Source organism: Streptopelia decaocto, assembly GCF_964273445.1.
Source record: "Streptopelia decaocto genome assembly, chromosome: 6".
NCBI classification, from domain to species: Eukaryota; Metazoa; Chordata; class Aves; order Columbiformes; family Columbidae; genus Streptopelia; species Streptopelia decaocto.
In genome coordinates this window covers 22,127,015-22,149,229 of record NC_138660.1, presented here as the reverse complement: position 1 = coordinate 22,149,229, position 22,215 = coordinate 22,127,015, and the positions used below count along the sequence as shown (strand labels likewise).

General features: G+C 39.3%; 1 protein-coding gene across 2 annotated transcripts in view; it reads right to left on the bottom strand.

Annotated features, from left to right (window-relative positions):
* Positions 1–22,215, bottom strand: part of LOC309441874 (glypican-5-like) — a 348,781-nt gene that overhangs the window by 119,923 nt on the left and 206,643 nt on the right. The gene's annotated exons all lie outside the window — the stretch shown is intronic.

Sequence of the window (22,215 nt, the reverse complement as noted above, 5' to 3'; positions counted from 1 at the left end):
ACTTGACAATTCAGCAATGGAATCGTGATAGAGAAAGGAAAACAGAGGGGGCATTTCTGACACACTGCACTAATCCAGCCTCCAAAGTGAATACTTCCTAATTCCAATCTAGAATCGTGAGAAAGTTATGGAAGTCTGTTCTCACAAACCCAGTTATTAATTTTTTAAGTTTTCACCTATTTGAACTCCTGAATCTCAGCAATGAATATCAACAGCGAGGTCCAAACAGCGCGGGGCAGGAATCGTGCAAGTTTTCCCACCGCGCGCAGCTGATGCACCTCCGCACCAGCTCCCCAGTCAGGTAACACTGACAGAACCAGCGGTTCTGGTTAAACCCTGTCCGCAAAGAAGACAGTAGCAAACTACGTAGATTTTAGCAGTGTACATTATGAAAAATTAAATATATTTCATGAGATTTTGAGTCCTTCAAAAAACAACAGAACATCTGCACTGGTGACCTAAATAAAGGTGTTATAAGTTAAGTGGAGCTTAAAAACAGAGCACTCTGTCAGCTACAATGAAAGAAAAGGGTTTATTTCTCAAAATGTAAAACTGACTCTGGATAATTTCAGAGAAGGTTACTGTCAGAAAATGACACAGCAGCAACAAGAATAGTTTATACTAAAATTACTATATAACACATGCTATGGTATGTTAGGATTGTTCTTTATAAATAACATTCCACCCTTACATAGCAACTGACTTCTATAAGGAAGTATTCAGGCTGATTTATTTAAATATAGCATGGCAGTGCTATCACACACACACACTATACATATATATGTATTTAATCTAGTTGTGTTGGAGAAGTGTCCTATCCTGAACAATTAAGTCCATAATCTGCTCAGTTGGAGCACAACTTCATGTCCTGAGGGCCTTCTAAATCAAGTCACTCCCATTAGAATCAAAGCAGTGCACAGAAATTGACAGCAATGCTGTTTTCTCTGATGGACCTTGTGGTCCAGACATTACGCTGCTCTTCTATTTCATACATGCATCCTATATACACAGAGAAAAAGCTGTTTTCCCCTTTGTTTTAATATATTGCAACTGATATGGCTTCTACAAGTTCATGATGGTTAAATACCTCAGTGAGGATTAGGAGTGTTTCTCTGGATGCTGTACAAATACATGAGACAGGAGATGCTCATGAAGACAAAGATGCTGCTGCAGCCAAGGAAGGGAACAGCTCCTCCCCGACAGGGAGATGCCAGAGCAGGAACCTCACTCAAAGGGCTCTGAATATCCCCTAGAATTTCTCTTCCTCTCCCGTAACCCTAGAGGCATCCTAAGGACACTAAAAAGGACTAAAATTGGCCTTTCATAGTATTCCTGTATCTACTCATCAAAGAAATTACAAGTGAAAATATCTAAAGTGTCTCTAAGTTCTAAATTCATTACAAATGTTAACAAAATGAACTTCATAACATTAATATGAGGTAAAACCAAGGAAACTTTCCATCCTGTTTTACAGATGGAATAATTGACATTATTTACATGGATCTTAACATTTAAGTTACATTAAAAATCTAAATTAAAAAGTAACTTGACTCTGACAGAAAAACGATAAATGCTGAATGCAATTTTATCAAAGCAAGAGTTCAAAGCAATGCAAACCGCAGCTGATCCTCACTGGCATGAAGAAAGCATGCCTGAGAGATATCAGAGCTTGTTTCAGGAACTGATTTATTTGAGACATGAAACGTTTCTTAGAAAAAAAAGTTGCTGATTATAATTTTTTAAGAAGCAGTCAGTAAGTCATTCACTAAGTTGGGCAGAAGATAAACTATGTTGTGGGTCATCTGCAGACTACTTGAAAGGCTGAAAGTGCTGAGTGCATTAGAAAGCACTAGTGAACAAACTATATCCATATTAAATGCTTGTGGGGAAACCTGCCTGCTCCTATGAAACATTTGTGCCTTGTTAGGAACTTTAGAAGATTAGTCAGGGTTTACTATCACATTTTTATGTAATAGAGGGAACCCTCTGCTAACCTCTGTTAATATGCCTCATTTTATTAATCATGACTTAAACTTAAAAAAACAGTACTCTTTTCCATCACCCATCTCTTTTAACCATACTAGAGCATTTTTAGATAATAGATCTAGGATCAAATGTCCTTTGAAATCAGCCTAGGTTTTTAGGGCTATTTGGATCAGGCAATGAATTAACATTTCAGCACTTGAGTGTCTCCTTAACTGCTAAGCAGATGCTACATCTTACCTCCAGCCACTGATGAAAATTTAGACTATTTTAATTGCTTTTCTGAAAAGAACGGAATGAAGCACCTTCTTCCTAACCAGGCCTAGAAAACAACAGAACCAGTGAGCGGAGTGCCTGTTTTTAAGGATACTTTATTTTCTCTCTTTCTAATAAATGAGATATGCCATTAGCTTAGAAAGAAGTATTTGACATAGTCACTAGAAATCACGTAAGCTTGAATGTATAGGTCAGCTTTGCTTTTCCTGCTAGCAAGAATTGTCTTGGCTTCTGTTTATAAGGTACCTAATAAAACACAATCATAACCAAAGCCTGTAAAGGTGTGACACATCTGAAATATAATTGGTAAGTTCATGCTTCTACTACTGTTAGGTCTAATTCAAATCTTAAGTAACTCAGGTTCTGTTGTGAACTAGAAGAGTGACAACACAAAATATCACAAGGTGGTAAGATCTACTTCAGTAGGCACAGCACAGATGTGATGTCTTGGATCCAACTGGAATTAACGAGCTCTGCTGCTGAAGGTTAAATTAGTCTATGTTCAAGTACTACACAGTTTGCATTACACCGCAATCTCATCTGTCAGCTAAAATATCCTAAATGTTGCATTATCAATCACAGTGTGTTTGATTTTAAAACTGTATGAAATTTCAGGCTCTGTTTTTCCACCATGGCAATCAGTAACAGCTTCAGCAATGACCCCTGTGCAAGGCAGGACCTGTCTGTCAGGGCCCAGCTTCACAAAGCTGAGCTTCCTCAGACGGGATCAGTTAATATGAGAGTGGCCTTGATTAAAGGGAGTGAGAGAGAAAGAACACCAATTTCTTTGCTATACTATAACCTCTGGAGAAGGAAAGGACTGTCAGCTGGAATTAACCTTTGACCCTGGGATAGCTGTTGATCGGTCCAATGTCCTCATCCAAACACGAGCGAAAGGGCCTTATCTAGAGCTCCGATGCATTTCTGTTCAGCCAGGAGGTCCCCAGGTCCCTGGTGGGCTCTGGAGGAGACACAACCCGCCGCTCGGCCACCACACGGCTCCCGAATCAAGGGGGGACAGACACCTCGCTGCGGGCTGATCTCACTCACCCAGAGCCAGACCTGCACCGCTCACCCACGTAAAGCGCTCACAACGTACACAGCATTCTATACATGCAGTATTACCATTTGTGAATCTAGTTAAGAAAAAGTTAGTTTGGAAAAAGTAAATCAAAAGTATATTTTAAAGAACAGGGTCTGTATAATAATTATTATGTTAACTTTGTCAAGCTTCATTTATATTGTCTAGATAATGAACGAGATCTATCTTCCTGCTGCTAACAAAATTTATTTGCTAACATATACTCCCACAGTCCAAACCATTACTAGATGATTTTGCCTGATACACAAGACATTATACAAAATAGATAGCTTTGAATGGCATTTCAAAGATATCATTCATTTATTTCTACTCCCTATCTGCCTAGAACAAAAAAAGGAGATCACCATGGTTTTTCTTAAATTCTTCAGCTTAGCAAATTTCTTGCAACAAGCATTATCACCATCTATCCTTTACATTATCCATGCTGACATATAACCCTTCAATTTATATTTTTCCCAGTGCAGACAGCACGTAAGATGCTCAGTGTACCCTTTTAAATATATATTAGATGTATGTTGAGTACACAGAATGGCCATTGTACAGCATTTCTATCTGTACCATTAAAAAATTTTTGTCTCGCCTACCTTTAATTGCTGACGAATTCATCGATGTCATGAGGAAACTGTGAGATGGTTAAATATCTTGAACTGGCAGTAAATTTGCTTCATGTTCACAGGACATTTTTCAGTAACAAATCTGTATTTCAAAGTATGTTTTCTTAAGAAGAAACATTTTAAAAGAATGGGATTATAAATTTAAAAGGGAATAAAATAGTACAAATAGCCTTCTCCTTCAAATGGTCCAATGCACATCGTAAGTGCACTGTAAATTAGGAAGCTGCAATTACTCCTCTAATCCCCAGTTTTCAAGGAAAGTAGCTTGGAATTTTACAAGAATGTCAGAAATTCTGGCAAAGAAAAGGTGATTTCTATGAAACATATGTCCTCTCATCTGCTCAGACCAGCGTTCCTTATCTATCACAATGTCCAGAAATAAAGGCAGCCATCTTTCCAATCCTTTACTTTAATCACATTTCCAAAAAATGATCTAATGATCCTCACCATGAAAAATGATGATCCTCAATTCTCTATTTACTCTGGGCTTTTTTTGGCTTATAGCTTTTTGTCCAACTTCATTTTTTCCAAAGCCTTCAGTTAGACTGAAGTGATACATGTTTGATGAGCCTCTAGAAAAAAAAAGCATTTTGCCTGATCAGAGACATTCAAACTCCTGTGAAATCAGGCTTTACTTTCAGTATGTCTCAGGTTTCTTCAGGCCTTCAAAACTTCAGTTGCCTTGTTGCTATAATATTCTGCCCACGAAAAGTAAAAGGTCTTGTCCCCAGCATCCCAGAGGAAGCAAGGAAATTATACTTCCATCGCATTCTTGTTGTGTTCCCTGCTCCCAGGACACCTGAGAATGCCACCAATTTACACTCACTACTAGTGAGGCTGTTACAAATTCAGCCTAATGCAAACATGGTGGGGAGATTTTGAATTATGGCATGAAGGAGCCTTGCGATCCATCCTCAGCCCCTGCTCCTGCGTCTGGCAGCTGGTGCTCAGACCAGCAACATCAGCAGGACAACCCACGATACCTGAGCATCTCCAGATCTCCTCCTGTGGTAACAGCTGGTCTTTCAAGATCACTTGCCCTAGTCACAACAAAGGAAAGTAGTCTTTAGCTGTCTATTACAGAATAGGAAATCATGTGAAGGAGAGATTTGTCCTTGGGAACACCAGGAGTTTGACTCCAAGATGTAAATTAAAACTGACTTCTCATTCGTCTTGTATATCCACTCTGAATACTTCTCCGTCTCTGCCACGTAATCATCCTTTGCTTCCACTTGACTTACCCAATTCCTGCGAGGCTGCCTTCCTCAACCTGAATACTGAAAACAACACTCATGACTAAACAAATGGACATTAAAAAAAAAAAAAAAAAAAGTCAGGATATTGATCCTCCAGACTTATTTGATCGCACTTCCAGTGAATGGGTCATTATGAGCTCTGTCTCAGTAAGTTGATACAGTATATTTTGTAATAAAAATAATAATCATAAGTTCTTGTGATGAGAAGGCTCGCTGCTCAACTTTCAGCCTTTCTCAGGGACTGGGAAAGACCAAGCATTTCTGTCTGGATTAGCATAATTAGAGAGTCTGCTTTATTTACATTTAGCTGCATTTGTCATCTGGCAGCACGATTTTCAACATGTGAATCTGCTTCAACTGAGGCTTTGTATTCCCTCCTCCTCCCCTTTACATCAGTTGGTACATCTTCTGTACAATACATTCCAAAGTTCCTTATATACCCTAATTTAGGATAGAGCTGTCTGTGCTGAGGAATGGACAGAAGGAAGAGGAAAGATAGTTTTTGCATCAGGTCGCCCTCACCACTCTCCCACAGAACACAGTGCTGGAGGAAAACACTGTATCTGTGACTCCTCTCCTTCTGTGGGGCAGGGACGGCGGCTCCAGGCCCTTACACACCCAGGCTCTTTCCACTCCACACAGGAACCGGAGCTGGCAGTTATCGCTCTGTGCAAAGGTGAGGGATTGCTTGATTAATATAATAAAACAATAGCTACCAAAAAAAAAGGAAGGAACTCCCCCTTTTAACAAAACTATATATTTCTCTGAAGCATTTCCTTTTCCTAGGGTGAACAATGAATATATTCTCTGAAACAGATTTAATTTTAAGGCTTCAATACCACTGCATCCTAAAAAGACCCCTGTTCCACTGGCAAATGCCAAACAACCCCTAAAATGTGAAGGAAAATACAAGACTTGGAAGGACTCAGTGTACATATACACTAAAACACGCACACAGACAACATATGTTACCATTGCTCCTTTCGTGTTCGCTGCTGCTGGACAACTGCCAGAAACAGGTATCGAAATATCGTGAAGAAACTTGTTTTTACAAGGCTTCTAAGAGTGGGCTGGAGGTTCAGACACAATGGAAAGTTCTTGTGTGCATTCCCAACCTGGGCATGTTCAGCACACTGAACTCCTGTAATTTTGGCAGATCATTCATCAAAACTCAGAGCTTTTTCCTACTTGAAAAGGTTTTTTGGGTTTTTTTTTTGTTTGTTTTGTTTTGGTTTTTTTAAATTTTTTTTACAGCTAACCTTTTTCCTCCTTTTGTGAGGCAGTTTTCTATTCCTGTTTCTTCTGTGACTCTTTGCCATTAATCTGCAACAGGCAAACTTGTCAAACGTCACCAACACCCAAAATGTACTTAAAAGCTTGAATTTTTCTTTTTGCTTTTTATCACGTATGTGGCTCTGACTTTCAGTGTGACTGAAAACAACTCTTTTCTAAAGAAATATAATTATAAAACTAAAGCAGCTCATATTATCAGCATTTGGTTTGTAGCTCTGGCATCTATGTCCTAAGCCTCTATTTTAAAACTCATCAGCATGTTCAGAAAAATGGTACAAGAGAATCACAGTGGAACTTTTGTGGATTCTCAACTTCTCAATATATCATATTACAAAGCAACATGTCACGTACATGTAGCTCTCAGTGAAACTGTGATTACAAATGGACATCTTGGTACCTCACATCAGTTATTTAGGGAAGAGGCACTTTCTGAGCTGTTTTCTGGAACCAGAATTGTTCTCATTCCCTGATCTTATTCCTAATTTAGCCCTGAGTGCACTTGTGTTAGTTACTTCACTGACTTCATTAATATCTGCCTGCTGCCACAGACTCCTGGCCAAGAAAGCAAACAACTACTTAGTCCAAAGGGTGATGGAGCCCATTCCCAGCTCAGGACGCAGATACGGCCCCCACCAAACCCCAGCCCTTCAAGATAGAATGTTGTCCTGCCTAGAATTTGAAATAGAAGTTATTACAAATTACGTGTGAAGATGAGCACAGGGCGGGGTGGAAGGGATATGATACCTTCTAAGGATCATGTACCAAACACGGACGTGCAGCAGGCCTGGAGGATCCATGATCGGACATGACGCTGTCCACAGTGAACCTTCTGGGTGGAACTAAGCACGGTAGATGACAGAAACAGATATTTTTGTGGATGTCTATCAACTTGTCTTATTTTAGAGACAGAGGAAGAAAAAAAATCACATCAGTATGACAGTCACAGGTAACTGCATCTACCGAAAAAGTTGTCAGTTTCATGTGAGCTCAAAGCTTTTGATTGTCTTCAACTTGCAATGCTCAAAATCATATGCATACTCAAATGTATACACACACACACACACACATATATGCCAGTAGATTACAGCTGACAGCTTTCTGAAAGCTACCAAAGTCCAGACAAGACAGAAGCCTGTTCAAGCTGTTGTAGATATTTGATCTAATTTCTGTCACATCTAAAACTTTGTATAAAGCCATACTAAGCAACAGCATCCTAAAATGAAAAGCTGAGCTGCCACCAAGCACTGTGGACTTGCAAGTGCTAAAGAATATTTTGGGGTGAGGGAGGGAGTAGAAGGAACAAGACAAACGAAACCGTTCCTCAGTATTATGTCTCCGGGGCGGATGTTGCTATTTTCTGTTTAGTCCTGGACTGGAAAGCAAAAATATGGCATGTTTGAATTCTCAGAATTTTGTGTTCTTTAAGAAATTGATGCCATCTTCCCCTTCACAAGCCAGACTAACACTGCCTTCTCCCACTTCCCTCATAGGGCTTACAAAATGGTGGAGGAAATTTGACTGATTTAACTGCAGCAACGTAACTCTCATGTACTAGTGGCTGTGACTCTCGAGGCTTTAATCTAAATTCAAGGCAGAAGGCCAGGGACTAAGTGTGAATTTGCTAAATCTCCCCCATTTGCTCCTCTTCCCTCTGACAGACCCTGAGGTTTCAGCTCACCTAAACTTCCATTATCAACCACTGTGAATGACTGATACAACAGGAATAGAGGGACGCTGAAAAACATCTTTGGGGGTGACGCTGAGATTGACCTGAATTCTGGGGCTTGCAGGGAAGTACCACAGCCCCAAACCCCACAAATGGGACTTTCATCCCACTTAAACCTGTCCACACACTCGCCCACATCCACACGAGCATATGGCCGCTTCACACACAGGGCTTGTGCTCCATCCTTCTCCTGTCACCCAGTTACCACTGTCAGAATTAAATGTTTCATTTACAGCATGGATTGGGAAGAAGGAAGGAAAGGAGAAAAAAAAAATGAGAGTAGGAGGGAGCTAAAAAGCAAAAAGTCTTTTCAGACCACTTCCCAATTCCCCATAGAAAAAGGTGGCTAAAACCTTCTCTAGGATTCAAACGAACTCCTTAAGTATTCTCCACAGACCAGAATTTTCTTGAGTTTGAGGCTCCAGTAAAATGATTTTGTTCTTTTTCTCTCTGTGTACCAGCCACAAGGAACTAATGCATTTTGATCATATGATCTCTCTGAAATTGCTACAAGCCTAACAGCAGGCTGCACAGCAACTGCACACAGTTTAACTCCTGTTCACTAGTTTAATCCCAGTTTGACAGTTCATATTGAATTATTTTAGCTAAACCCAGATTACAGTCATGCAAGTTTTCCCCTGCCTGAATGATTAAAAAAAAAGCATCCACACATAAAAAACTGTGCTGGCTTAATCGAAACAGTGCAACACCAAGAGTTACAGCTAAAACTCTGCGTACAGGCACTTACTAAGAACACAATGCCCTGCATCCTTTGCCCCCGTTTACGTGCTCGGTGCGTCCCTCTCTGGCACTTCTTCCAAGAATCTTTTCTCAGGAATCAAACTACCATATGTGCTAACATGCCTGCGCAGTCCAAAAACTTCCGAAACAGGAGTAATCGGCAAGGAGAGAAACTTCCTGCACTGACAGAAACAGCTACGGAAACGTGGTTGGACTTGATCACCTTGAAGCGTTGCTGGCAGAACAGTCTGACAGACGGACACGCAGGACAGCTTCGGCTTCCTCAAAGAATAAAGCCACAATTTCCAGAGCATTTACTAGAACTGATATGTTGCACAGGGACAGTTTTGCTTCGTTATTATTTCCTATCTAATAGTATACCTTAGCATACAAGATAAAACAGTTTCTTACTGTCCTTGGCCCTACCAGTCGCAGGTTTTATATTACACCTTTAGCTTTTCTTCTTGACTTGTCATAATTTTTGCTTTGTACGGCTTAGTATTCCTCTTTTGTTACTTCTGAAATTGTAAAGTATTTTTTGTTTGACACTGAATTGAGATGGTTTATTACCAGCTAATCCCGTTTCCTGAACGTGCACTCATGACTTCCTGGCTTCAACCATTACACTTAGGAGCTAAACAGAAACTTCTTATTTCAGAAAGTAATTATTTGAGTTTTCAAAATAAATCCAATATATTTAAGTTTTGTTTAACTGTCTCAGAATTAACTAGCAATTTATTATATTTTGTTTGGATTATTAGCTAATATATCATATTACCAACTCAAAGGTTATTTTACGTGTCTTGTAACTGGTGTGCAATTTTTAGTCTACTGAGTACTTGGAAGTGATTAGCAAAGCTAGATGGAAAAAAAAAATCTAAAAAAATATATTAACCAATAACTGAAATAATCTTTATAATAAGAAAGTATAATATTGCTTCATATGGTTCATAAACACTCTAAATTAAGTCCAAAATTGAACTTGAATACCTTAAGTGATTCATTTTACACACCTCAGTTAAAACTTTGCTATCATTCTGCATGACTCAGAAATACCCTCAAGACTAGAACTTCATGCAACAAAGCTCTTTAATATTAAACTTTTATTCAAGTGAGTGACATAAACGGTCAGCTTCATGAAGGGGTTCAAAGTGCCTGCAGCTCGCTGCGGCCCATGGCCCTCTTCCCTCTCTTTATGACTTCATCCAGCCCCAATTAGATGCCTAAGAAAGACAAATCTCAAGCTTTCCATTTACCCTTCTGAAATCCATTTTATATTATTAGATTCTCTTATTTCAAAAGCCACATCAAATATGGTTCAGCGTCATTTTACTGCAGTGAAGCACAAGTCATATTTCATTATGTTATCCAATAATTACATTGTTTGTCTGCCAGTGCACTCCCATGAACATGTCATTTTGAAAAACTCTGCTGTGAGAGACTCCTCTTACAGATACTGAAAGGAGCAAACAAGACGCAGAGCTCTGAAATGGCACCGAGCACTTTTTGATTCTGTTTGCAAGGCTGATATGTATCGGGACATATGGCAGCATTCAAAACACTACATGCCTCATATTGGTAGGCTATGTTCTAGTTCTTCGCTTCTGGCTATTAAAAGCTGTGTTCAAATTTGACCATCACTTGAATCCATTCAAATTTGTTATTGGACACACTTTTGTAACTCTGGAAAACTCCTCATCACATAGAAAAAGTATCTTCCATATCAAAATTATTAATAAATTAGAGATAGAAACCTTCTCTTCTAAATGTTGGGAACAATAGAATGTGTACGTCAGTTTCTTCTTTTCCAGCTACATACATCAAAAGCATGTCTAGACCTACATAAATCCATTGTCAGATGGGACTGAACTGTGTAAGATTGAGGACACATTGTGGTTGCTTCAAAAAAATTCAGTCCTGTTACCTCCACCTCTTTTGGGGACTGTGACGCGGTGCGCACGCTACCATGAGCCTGGAACGCAAACACCTGCACAGGAGCGCACTCAGCACTAAAGCATCAAAAAAGCACATACCTCTCTACATGCACCTAACGGCTGAGGGACCTCTGTGGTTAAATGCCACACTGAATGAAGGTTCTAGTAAGGAGAAAAGTGGGGGATAAATTATAGTGAGCTGGCAAAGGTTAATGCCAGCCTTACCAGAAGACCCCCCCCTAGATTCTGTTTATTATCAATGCAGAACGGTGGTCTGAAGTTAAAAGCCTTGATGTCGAGATTTTGATTTACCCTCTCGAAGACGGAATCTTATTCTCTAACAATTACGCAAAGGCTTTAACCTCAGGAGGCTTACATCACGCTCTGCATCTCTCTTATTTTTGAGCATGGCCTTCACTCAAGCAGGCACATAATTATAATTATACACAGTGTGAATAGCCAGTGGAATTTTTTAGGTCTTTAAAGTTAGGGACACACCTAAATATTGATTCTAGGCTTAAGCATGGTTATACGTGCTGGGTCTTGTTTGCTTTACTAGGCCAAAATTACCCTTTGTGAATACTCACCAATGTTTCTATATTAAAAATTTTGTGAGCTCTGTGTTGCTGTAAGAGGCAGATAACCCACTTTCTGCCTTGCAACAGGGCAGGTACCTTCTGCAGTTGTCTGTGAGCAGCTCACACTTGCTAAGTATTGGCAGCTCTCAAATCTTTGGGGTGGGGGAAGCACTTGCCTGAGACTTATGTCATGATAGACTCTCCATGGGATGATTTTCCTCCAGAGTAAAAGACTGTGGTTCTCACATAGCTCAAAAGGGAGCTTGAGAAAACAGTGATAAAAGCATATAATTTCTATACATGAAGTGGCACTGTCTTATTTGCTGCCTCTCATTTTTCACTTTGCTATCAGTGTTAAGGCAATACCAAGGCTACCCACTTCTGAAAGGAATCGGTGGTGTCCTGGGTGACTGTTCTGCATAATGACAAGTTCATCTACGACATCAGGGACTGGGAATAGTCAGCCCCTAATAGATCCGCTCCCATGTAACTGAACTGAGACACAGATTCATTTCAGATGCATGAAGAAGGCAACTGACATAAATGTATTATCTCATTTAAAATGCATACAGTCCCAGGAAGCAGGATAGATTATAAGTGTCACTAAACAGTGCATAGTAAATATATCATATTTGCAATGCAAGACACATCAGCTAGCCAAAGCCTGAAGTGTTCAGGATTATAGAAACTGATGGCCTGGATGTTTTCAGGACTACAGAGCCCAGATCTCTAAGTAGCATTTTCAGCCATGAAATACCAGTTAAAGGTTGAAAAAGTCCCACCTATGCTCAGGAGCAGTCTACATTTGCAAAGGCACAGAAGCCACAGCATACAGACTCTTACACGCACTTCAATGCAATTTAGAAGAACAGTAACGAGCAAACAGCTCCCAACCATAACACCGGGGGCTTTTCTCAGCATCACGTGCACAGCAGTACATTTTCTTCCAGCCAGTAAGTGTACGCAAATTCTGCGCTCTGTAAACGAGTGGGCTGCTGCTTCTTAACCAGCATCTTCCATTTATGTCAGCCTCACTGGTAATAAACCAGGCACGCTGGACTTGCACATGAATCTGCTTCATGCAAAATATGGAGACATGCTGTTTACTTGGGTTGTCATTTCCTTTGGATGTTTTCCCATAGGAAGCGGGAACCTCCAAGGTATCTCCCTATCGAGCTGTTATATAACTGCTCTTGCTTTATACACTGGAACACATTTCACTGTACAAAGGTATAAAACGCCTATTCTGTGCCCAAGAACTATTGTCTATGAATTCAAGCAGGCCCTTTAGAACACTATAAACAGGAAGAAGTGACACATTTAAAACTAGTGTGCTTATTTTCATAGATACAAGCAAGCAAATAAGCACAAAGTTGAACGGCACTGGAGAAGAGATGGAATCTCCCTTGCTGAAAATATGCAAGACTTGGTTTTATAGGCCCTGGATAACCTAATCTAAGGCCCTGCTTTTAAGAGAAGGTTGAGCCATATTATCTCCATATTGTCCCTTCCCGCCTCAAACCATCTCTTACTCTCTGGTAACTTTTATACTCTGGTAAACGCTGCTAGAAGATGATAGAAGAATCAGAATTAAAATACATGCCTTCTTTTGAGAAAAATCCTTAATTCCCATTAACTATTATTTATGACAGCCGCTAACGTAAGTGCTCTGTGGGGTTCTCTGCATTTTGTTGTTTAAGCACCATGTAAGCCAGTGCCTACAACGCTGGCTTGGACCTAGACTTTTAAAGAAGGCTGAGGAATGTCACTCAACTGTGTCCAAACTGGCATTTAAGACACAGATGCACAGTATTCCCCTATCATTATTTCTGCTAGTGTTTCATCTCCTGGATGAAGGATGCCATCGGGTGTAGCAGTGATAAAATGTCACCACTCAAGGTATCAACCTGGAAAGGCACAGTGGGGAGAGCCTGGTTAATACTGTATATCAGACAAATACACCAGCTCTCCAGACAGTGACTGAGTATTACCAGAAAACCTTGGGTCTTGGTCTGTGCTAGGCTGATGATAGACTATGTCCTGGTCTCCTATGACCAAAGAAATTACTTCCTATTCATTGTTATGCTTTCCCCTTGAGCCTACATGCTGGCCTCATACCTGGACAGGACTGAATTGAGTTAGGAGAAAACTGCACAGACTGTCTGGAGTACAATGAAATCAGCTGATATACTCAGCAGAAGAGTTTTCACAGTGCCTTTAAATAATACACCTAACGTAATTATTTTAAAATGGACTTAAACTAGGCTGATTTTCAGAAACAAAACATTTCAACATGGGTAAGAAAGGCCATTAAAAAAGTAAGAAAGTTAAAGACTAGCCAATGTGCATAAAAGTAACAGATGGTGAAACTTAAGAGTGCAGTAGGGTTTGTAAAATTCCCACTAAACTTTTCTGTATTAGCTGAACTTACATTCTTTGCAGATCTCCAAGTCTTGACATAAAAGCAAGAAGATAAAAATTAAGAAACCAACAGTTAAAAACAAAAGCAGGGGGTTCTCTTGCAGTCAGTGTTAGCCATCAGGCAGGTAAGACTCAACCTTCCGTATCTGATGGAAAGTTTATTGTGGGAATTCTGATGAGACACGAGTGTACAGGATCGAGCATTTGTAAAGGAGAAAACAGGACGTCAGCTACACAGAATTAATGGAGAAGTGTTTCCCTTGAGAAGCTGGATTAGCTATACTTGAGACCTGGAGGAAGGGAGAGATGTTCCTTACAGGTCCCTTCCAACTTGAGATATTCTCTGATTCTCAGTGTCGGGGGGAAGCAGCCTCCACCAGCACCAGGCTCAGCACCCCGAATGCTGAGATGTCCCATATTTTGTGGAACACACTGACAGCAAGGTCAAGATCTGTGGCCATTCAAGAAGTGCATCATGCTTTCGACAAACGACTATTATGTACAAAGAAATAAAAGACAGGGTCAGAAGCAAAACAGGTCTACTGTAAGACTGAGTTTCTTTAAATTGACAAATAATTCTATTTCATAGTAGTGGTTCTGCCTCAAGCAAGAGGATTGTTTCCTTTACTCCTTCCTACCTTAGAAATTACTTGTGAATGTCTCCCTAAAGAGAAGTGAAAGACTATTCCTGACAGAGCCTCTCTCCAATATTCAGGCTTGCTTTCTAAATTCCAAAGCATAGGGGAATGAACGCTGAAAGGAATGCAGATCAAGAGCTCCTCTGATGCTTGCTTATGGCCCTGTTTTCTCCTTTAGAGACTGGACAGTGACACTAGGAAGTCTGCCTAACCTCCTCACACTGATCATCAGCTCTTTTTGGTCCTCCAAAAAGTACATGACTGATCACATGAATGCAAACAGCACCAAACTGGTTCAGAAATGTTAGCCTTTCTACACATTGTAGATACAGTGAGGAGACATATTAAAATAAATTAAATTAAAATAAAAAAACTTCTTGCCTGGGCAGACAAGTATGAACCACCTCACATTAAGCTGCCCCAGAGCAACCAGTTCAGCAGCACAACTGGTGGGTGCACATGCTACTGATGACTTGGGTCCCATGGTTCTGGGTTGTGCGGGAAGCACCTGACGGTGCCACCAGGCAACCATGGTGGGCAACCACATCAGGCATGTACTAAGAGAAACCTCTCAGAGGGACGCCTGATCTGGGCATTCCATGGTCCAAGTCTGATTCAACTTGTGCTACAGTGCAACCCAAATTATCACTGGAAACAAGCTGTTTGCTTTAACTAGAGTGGCAGTATGTTTCAGTAGTACTAATCCATTTCTTGCCACCAACAGTACAGACCCACTTGAGCTTTACAAACTAAGTTTGGGCTTTAGGTAGTCTTTAGTTTTATTCTCTTACACTGCTTTTTCTGCCTGCCTCCTCCGTTCTGTAGTGGAACAGAAAGAGAGGAAAATGACCTTGTTCTTCCTTTTGGTCACTGATCAAACAATTGTTTGAAGACCTTTCCTCTACCCTAAAGAAAACAATGATCAGCCCATAAATCTCTGCTTTTCTTTCCTATTATATCAAGCTTACCACCTCCAGAAATAAGCACATTATCCTACCTCAGGAAGTGTTAAACACTAACAACAGTATGCCTCTAGGTTAACACCTTATACCACAAAGGTCACAGTTATTAGTGATGCATTTCTCTTGGGGGGGCCAAGAAACCCCAGTATTGCCATTAATGGTGGAAAAGTTCCCCGCTTGCTGCCCAAAACACTTCTTGGCTCATCTACGAAAACAAGTATCAGCTTGGCTTTTGCTAATCAACTTCAACTAGAACTGGGCACTCAAGCCTAAGGATAAACTCTGTTTTGTTTTGTTTTTTGTTTTTTTTAGTTTGTTTTTTTTTTTTGTTTTGTTTTTTAAATAAGACTCTTCTTTTCAAACTCTGCTTTTCCATATGTGAAATGTTTTGGCTCAGTTATAGATTGAAACAGTAGCTCTTCCCCTCCCTCTCCCCCACTTGGCTCAAGTCACTACTGTGACTCAATATGTGATTTTGATTTATTAAGACTAATTTCCCACAATGAGCAAAACAAAACACATACAATGGCCCATCTGGGCAAATAATTTCTGAAAATGCTTGCAAGACAAATAGCACAGCATACTCTAAGACACAACACATGAATAATAAACAGGCACTTTAGCATTATATATTCACTAGCATATAATAATATATGCTGGATTTACATTGAGATTCAGATTTGTCTTATTTTAAAATGCTACATTTTGGTTTAGTTGAGCCGGTATTTCACATCATTTCTGTTTCTATTGAAAACTTGATGTTGTTTTTAATACTAAAAAGTCATTTATCAATTCTAATTAAAATAATTTAATTATATCTCAAGTCACTATATCTAACAAAACCAAACAAGCAACCTGCAGCCCTCAGGCCAGCAAAAGTACACTGATTTCAGGCAGAGATGATATATACCTCAATTAGCAATAAATTACAACATTAATATATGCTTTCCATAAAACAATGCTGCAGTGATGTTTTTTTCAGTGGGACTGGACGAGAATGAGCTCTCCTGTTCTGATTCATGACCAAACTTCTCATTTTGAGAGGAGTCTTAATGCCACGGCAGAAATAAGGTTAGAGCTTCCAAAGTCCTTTTCTTTTTAAAACATAAGGGAGTGTGAGAGAAGAAAACCACTGCACACAGCCCAGTGACCCGAAATGCCAGGCCTTGCACAGGGAGGTCCCACATCTCCAGGTGAACAGCCTAACAACTCGGGTATTAACCAGTCTGCTTTTCTATCTACCCCTGAAGGTACGCAGACAAAGGGAATCTGTGTTGTTCTTCCTTCATGGCCATATGTCTGTATTTTCCAGTAGGAGCCCACCCCTGTCCCTTCCCCTGCACATCCCCCAGCAGCGTCACCCAGGATGTGCAGGTCAGAAATGAGGAAGGGGCACAAATTATTCGTCTCAAAGCAACAGCAGTTTGCAAAAACCTAATACCAGAATAGGATTTTGACAGATTTCAGATGCCTCAGCCTGCTATTTGAATATATTTCTCGTGAATTTTACTCCTCCTAATGGAAGCCTGGACAGAGAAATGCTCCTAAGCAATCACCAACCACCCCCTGTTTAATTGACCGAGAACTATAGCCTTTATCATGAGAAACATTTCCCAGTGAAGCATCCCCATTACTACATAGTCTGCTATATGTTACCATAACCCGATGCACAACTGTGTGATACACTCCTTTGCAAAGAGGGCTCTTTGCTGATTTTTATTTTTCTTCGTAACAAAAGAGCCCCCCAATAGACAGCAGATGCATTTTCTCAGCTTTGATTAACAAGTCAATGTGAAAAAATGTTACAAAAGCAAAAAGCTACAGACCCAAAGATGGCTTGCTAAGAACTATACATGACAAATCTGCCAGGTTCTTTAAAGAAACTAGAGAGCTAAATTGCTACTAAATCTTTGTTTATTTTCCCCAGACTGGCAGCATTCATGTATCTTTTCTTACTTTAATTACACATATGATGAAATCTTATGTCTCCAGAATTTTGATACAGCATACATTACATATATTTATAAATATATTTTCTAAGAAACAGAAACCATACAGAAGACCACACAGAGAAAGATTACGCTCACTCTTTGAGCAAAGTGGATTGTTTCAAGCATTGGGATGAGTTGTTTCATTGCATATAGATTATGAAAAAGATCATAACTTATCTCAGAGTTGAGCATTCAGCATTTATATCTGGAAGCAAAGAGATGTCTGATTCTTAGCAGCGAGAAGAAAAACAGCCCATGAATCTAATAAGATCAAACATTTGGAAAAAAAATAGGATGCTAAACAAACTATATAAATGATGAAGTAATCTGAGATTATAGCTTATTTCAAGATCAGGGTGAACAATTTTTACACAGCAGAGCAGGAAATCAAACGAAACCAACAACAAAAAAACCCAGTCCATTTGCTCTTTCCTGGCATTGTAAGACTTTAAACATCATTGTTTCAGGTTTCATTAATTCTAACTTTATTTTCCTTAACTATATGCATTTCTTGCTACTATTTATTAATCAGCCAATAACTTCTGTATTAATTCAATTATCACTGCTGTTTACAGTAGGAAATTAAGGTGGCAAGGGCTGTTGTAGCAATGTGAATGCAGAAAGGACCAACACAGCCACAGAAGTGTTTGCTTCAATGAAAATCTCTCTTGTACCTGAACTGCAGACAAGCTGAGGCTCAGCTAATCTTCTTTGACCCGGACCATTCAAAACCTACCCTGAATAATCAGCAGTCTCTACTGTGCTAAGGAATGCTTTCTCCAGCTGAGTAGGGATGTGGATCCTATGGTACTTGCAAAAGATAAAACTGGCCCCGAGGTCAGTTGGGCAGCATCTTCCACAGGCTCTGATGGTGCATCCTTGGCACGGTGTAGAGAACGCTGCTCACCTCCCGTATGGCTGTACAGGACCACCATCACAGAAGTACCTCCGTGACAGAGCCTGCATGTAATTAATCCTGAAAACCCTGGAAGTGCTACATGTGCACAGACTGTCAGTGCACTGTACACACTACACAGGTAGGACTAGGGCCCAGCCCCTCCAGCGTGGTTTTTTTCCTATTAATCTGTGCATCTGCATTAAATTCAATACCTCGAATTACAGATAGTCTGCTTGGTTAGCCACCAAACAGAGAATTAATATCTCTGGGATTTCCAGATGTCTTGCTTCACACTTCCAAAAGTGATACAGAGCACCTGAAATCCTGAAGAGATGTCCAAAGTCTCCACATGCCTTAGACAGAAAAAAAGAGCACTTGTTTTGGGAATCCAGACATGTGGCAGTTCTGGGAAAGGTGCTCTGATTTGTAAGAGACACAAGTCTCTGTAGGTTTTGGGAGGTATGTATGGGGCAAGCGAGAATACTTCTAAGCCTGTTGGGGCTGTTTAAATCTGAAGTACCAGAAGTAATATAGCAACAGTTTTTCTAAGATGATTACCTTTCTTTCTGTTGGACGAAAAGAATAACAGAATATTTTGAGTCTTAGTCCAAGTCAGCTACAACTTTGGATGAAAATCAAACCAACTCGTCTCCACTTAAGTCTCATATAAAGTCTACAATGCAATAAATTTCATAGATGTCTAAAAAATATATACACTTTTAAAGTAAGTAGTAGTTAAATGATTTATTTTATTATTCTCTATTGTCTAACCCAATTAAATTAACATTTGAGATTGAATTATGGCTAGCTTCAAACTTTGCTATGATGGCATCTTTTGTACACAAATCTAAGAGGAATTCAAGTTACATGAATTTCTTTATTCAGCTGGCAGATCCATGAGACTTTGGTGGAGGAGAAAAATCTATTATGTGGGTCCAGATTCAGCAAGATTTGCTTTGGCATTACTCTCATTTTAAGTGCTAGGATATTGCATTGCCATCTTGAATTACAGCCATGCCATAAGCATTCATCTCTGACTGACAACAGCAAAACACACTGATTCTCAAAATCTGTCAAGATTAGATATAGGCTAAGACAAATAAGTTAAGCTTGTATAATACTTATTATAATCTTTGAGAACGCCCATGCAGCCGTACTAGCAAAGTTATAGTCAAAGCTTTTTTACTTTTCCCTAACATTTTCATTGCTTTTCAATGCAATTGATCCTTCAGGATTTTTAACCTTAGCCTCAGAAACATTTCTGTTTGAACTGTAAAAAGCATTCTGCTAAAGAAAAACATGAAAACATATTTAAGTGCAATTATGTAGTACTTAAAAGAAGTAGTACTTAAAAAAAGGCGCAATGGGGGATTTTATGTTTATTATCAGTTGCAGTTCACATCTGCTCTATTCACAAAAAAGGGGGAGGAAAAGATGTTATTTCTAACTGCTAGTTCTTCAAAATCAACCTGGGACTTCACTTGATCTGTTCTTGCATTACTAAAAGTTACCGTAAATTGTAACTCGGTAATTCTACTGCTGTGTGAATCAGCAGCTACAATAAACCCTTCAAATGCCTTATCTGCCAAGGATGCAAATCGCAGTAATTGTTGAATAATATTCTCCAAATTTCACTTCACTTTGGCATTGCAAAGTGGTTATGAAATGGCCTGCTATTTGCATAATCATTTTTTAAAAGAACAACAACTATGTGGTGAGGATTTAAGTCCTAGATGAAAACAATGAGGAACCGCTAATAGTATCCGATGAACTGGCATTTCAGCCTAAATGACAGGCAGAAAGGGAAGACACCTTGCATACAGATTATTTGTAACATGCTGGAATTGGGATGCACAAACTAGAAGAATAATACATTGACAAGAGTCCATGGAATTTGAGATCAATGAAGTTATGAATCTCTTGCATTTGTGGAAAAGTCAAAATAAGGACCTAACACAGAAATGGCGGATGTACAGCAAAGACTGTCAGGTTTGGATTTAAATGAATGCCCGAGACTGCCAACCCAGGGGAAGGAGGAGTGATGAGGGAGAGCTGGGGTCCAGCAGTAGACAATAGGAGGTAGAAAGGAGCCATCGAAGGCAGCAGAGATTACATTTGCTCCAGAAGTGGTGAAGAATTGCTGAACTAAGGTACATCTTTTAGAAAAATGGATCCTGTTGATTTGAACGTAGCTGTATTTCACAGTACTGCACAACCTCAGCAAATTTATCTAGCAGCGGATTATCCTGATTTTCAAAAATACACACCTTTGCAAAACAGAATGAGAGAAAGACACAAAGCCAACAGGTCCAGGCTCTCTGAGGGATAGATGTAGCATGGATGGAACTTTTGTTGAGACAGAAAGGTTAATTCTTTTAAAAAATCTCAGTGCATCTTTCTCTTACCCAAGAACATGCTTTCTTCTGGGTATTTTTAGTAATATTACTTCAGCGGCAGAAGATTATTTGGGCCTAGACACATCACATCACGTATGATGCACATTCTGTGCATTTGTTCTCCGCTCTCCAGGCTTCCTGCCTCTGTAGGATTGCTTCTACAACTATTGCTTAAAATGGTATTGAAAAACACTTAAGAAGATACAAAGATATCACCTTATGACTGTTTAAACTCCACCTTACATATTAAAAAAAAAAAAAAAAAAAAAAAAAGAAAGAAAAAAATCAATTTGCCTATAAAATGAGTAATGGAATTCTGTATAACTTTTAACTCTATACAGTCTACACACAACTGACAAAACTAACTCCTGATTTAATTGGCTTTTCAGTGTCAGGTCTTATTTGTATATTACTATCACAACCAAAATGAAAATTCAAGCAGCAAGAAAACAGCTACATGTATTTGATGATGTATGTAAAAGCCTTAGAAATTTAGCAACGTCTTTGATGCTTTGATCTCTGAAGAAATCTTACTAAAATTACAATCAAAGGAATTTATATTATACCAAGTACTTAAGAGCAAACCATCTTAGGGCAATAATCAGTATTCTGTTTAATCCTTCGTCCTTGGAATCCCTTATTGCTAAGCACCTCAAACTGATGGGAGTTACATTTCCTTAAGGATGATATTCTCCTAAAACAGAAGTATAAGTAACAGAAAGCAGCACTTCCAACTTAGAGAAAGAGCTAGGAATTGGGTTTTATTCTTGTGGTTAAAAACAGTCCACTGAAGCTGTTTTTTAAACATACATAAGTTAAGTAAATTGGTATGCAGCTCATTATGAGTCTGTTCAGATTTTTATTTTTCTAGAGCAGACAAAGAAATAGAATTTCCAATACACAGCTACTTTTAATTTAATCTTTTTCTAACTATTTCCTATTGTCAGTGTTTATAGAAGCCTATTACACAGATGAGTATATCTAATATTTATAAAGTAAATTAACACTGTACTTTATAACATGCAAAGGCAGATAAATAATGAATTATCCTTTTCATCAATCTGACCACATAACGTCTATTTCACTGTAATATTAAGCACTGCATCAGACTGTTTGTTGTAATCCCCCATGGCAAGTTAAATCAAACACTGTGATATAAAGAATCCCTAAACTACAGTCTACAGAACAGTAGAAGAACATTAGAGACAAGCAAGATTTAACAAAAACACTAATTACTGGTTAGATTACAGATTTACCACCAGTGGTTGATGAGAGGTAAAGGAGGGTTGTACTTTTGCAGGAGCAAATGAGAGACCAAACCATGACTCCTAGTCACAGCCACAGTCCCAATAACCTCCCACATTCTGACTAAGCAATTCCTCCTCCCGTTTTACCTGTGCAGGTTA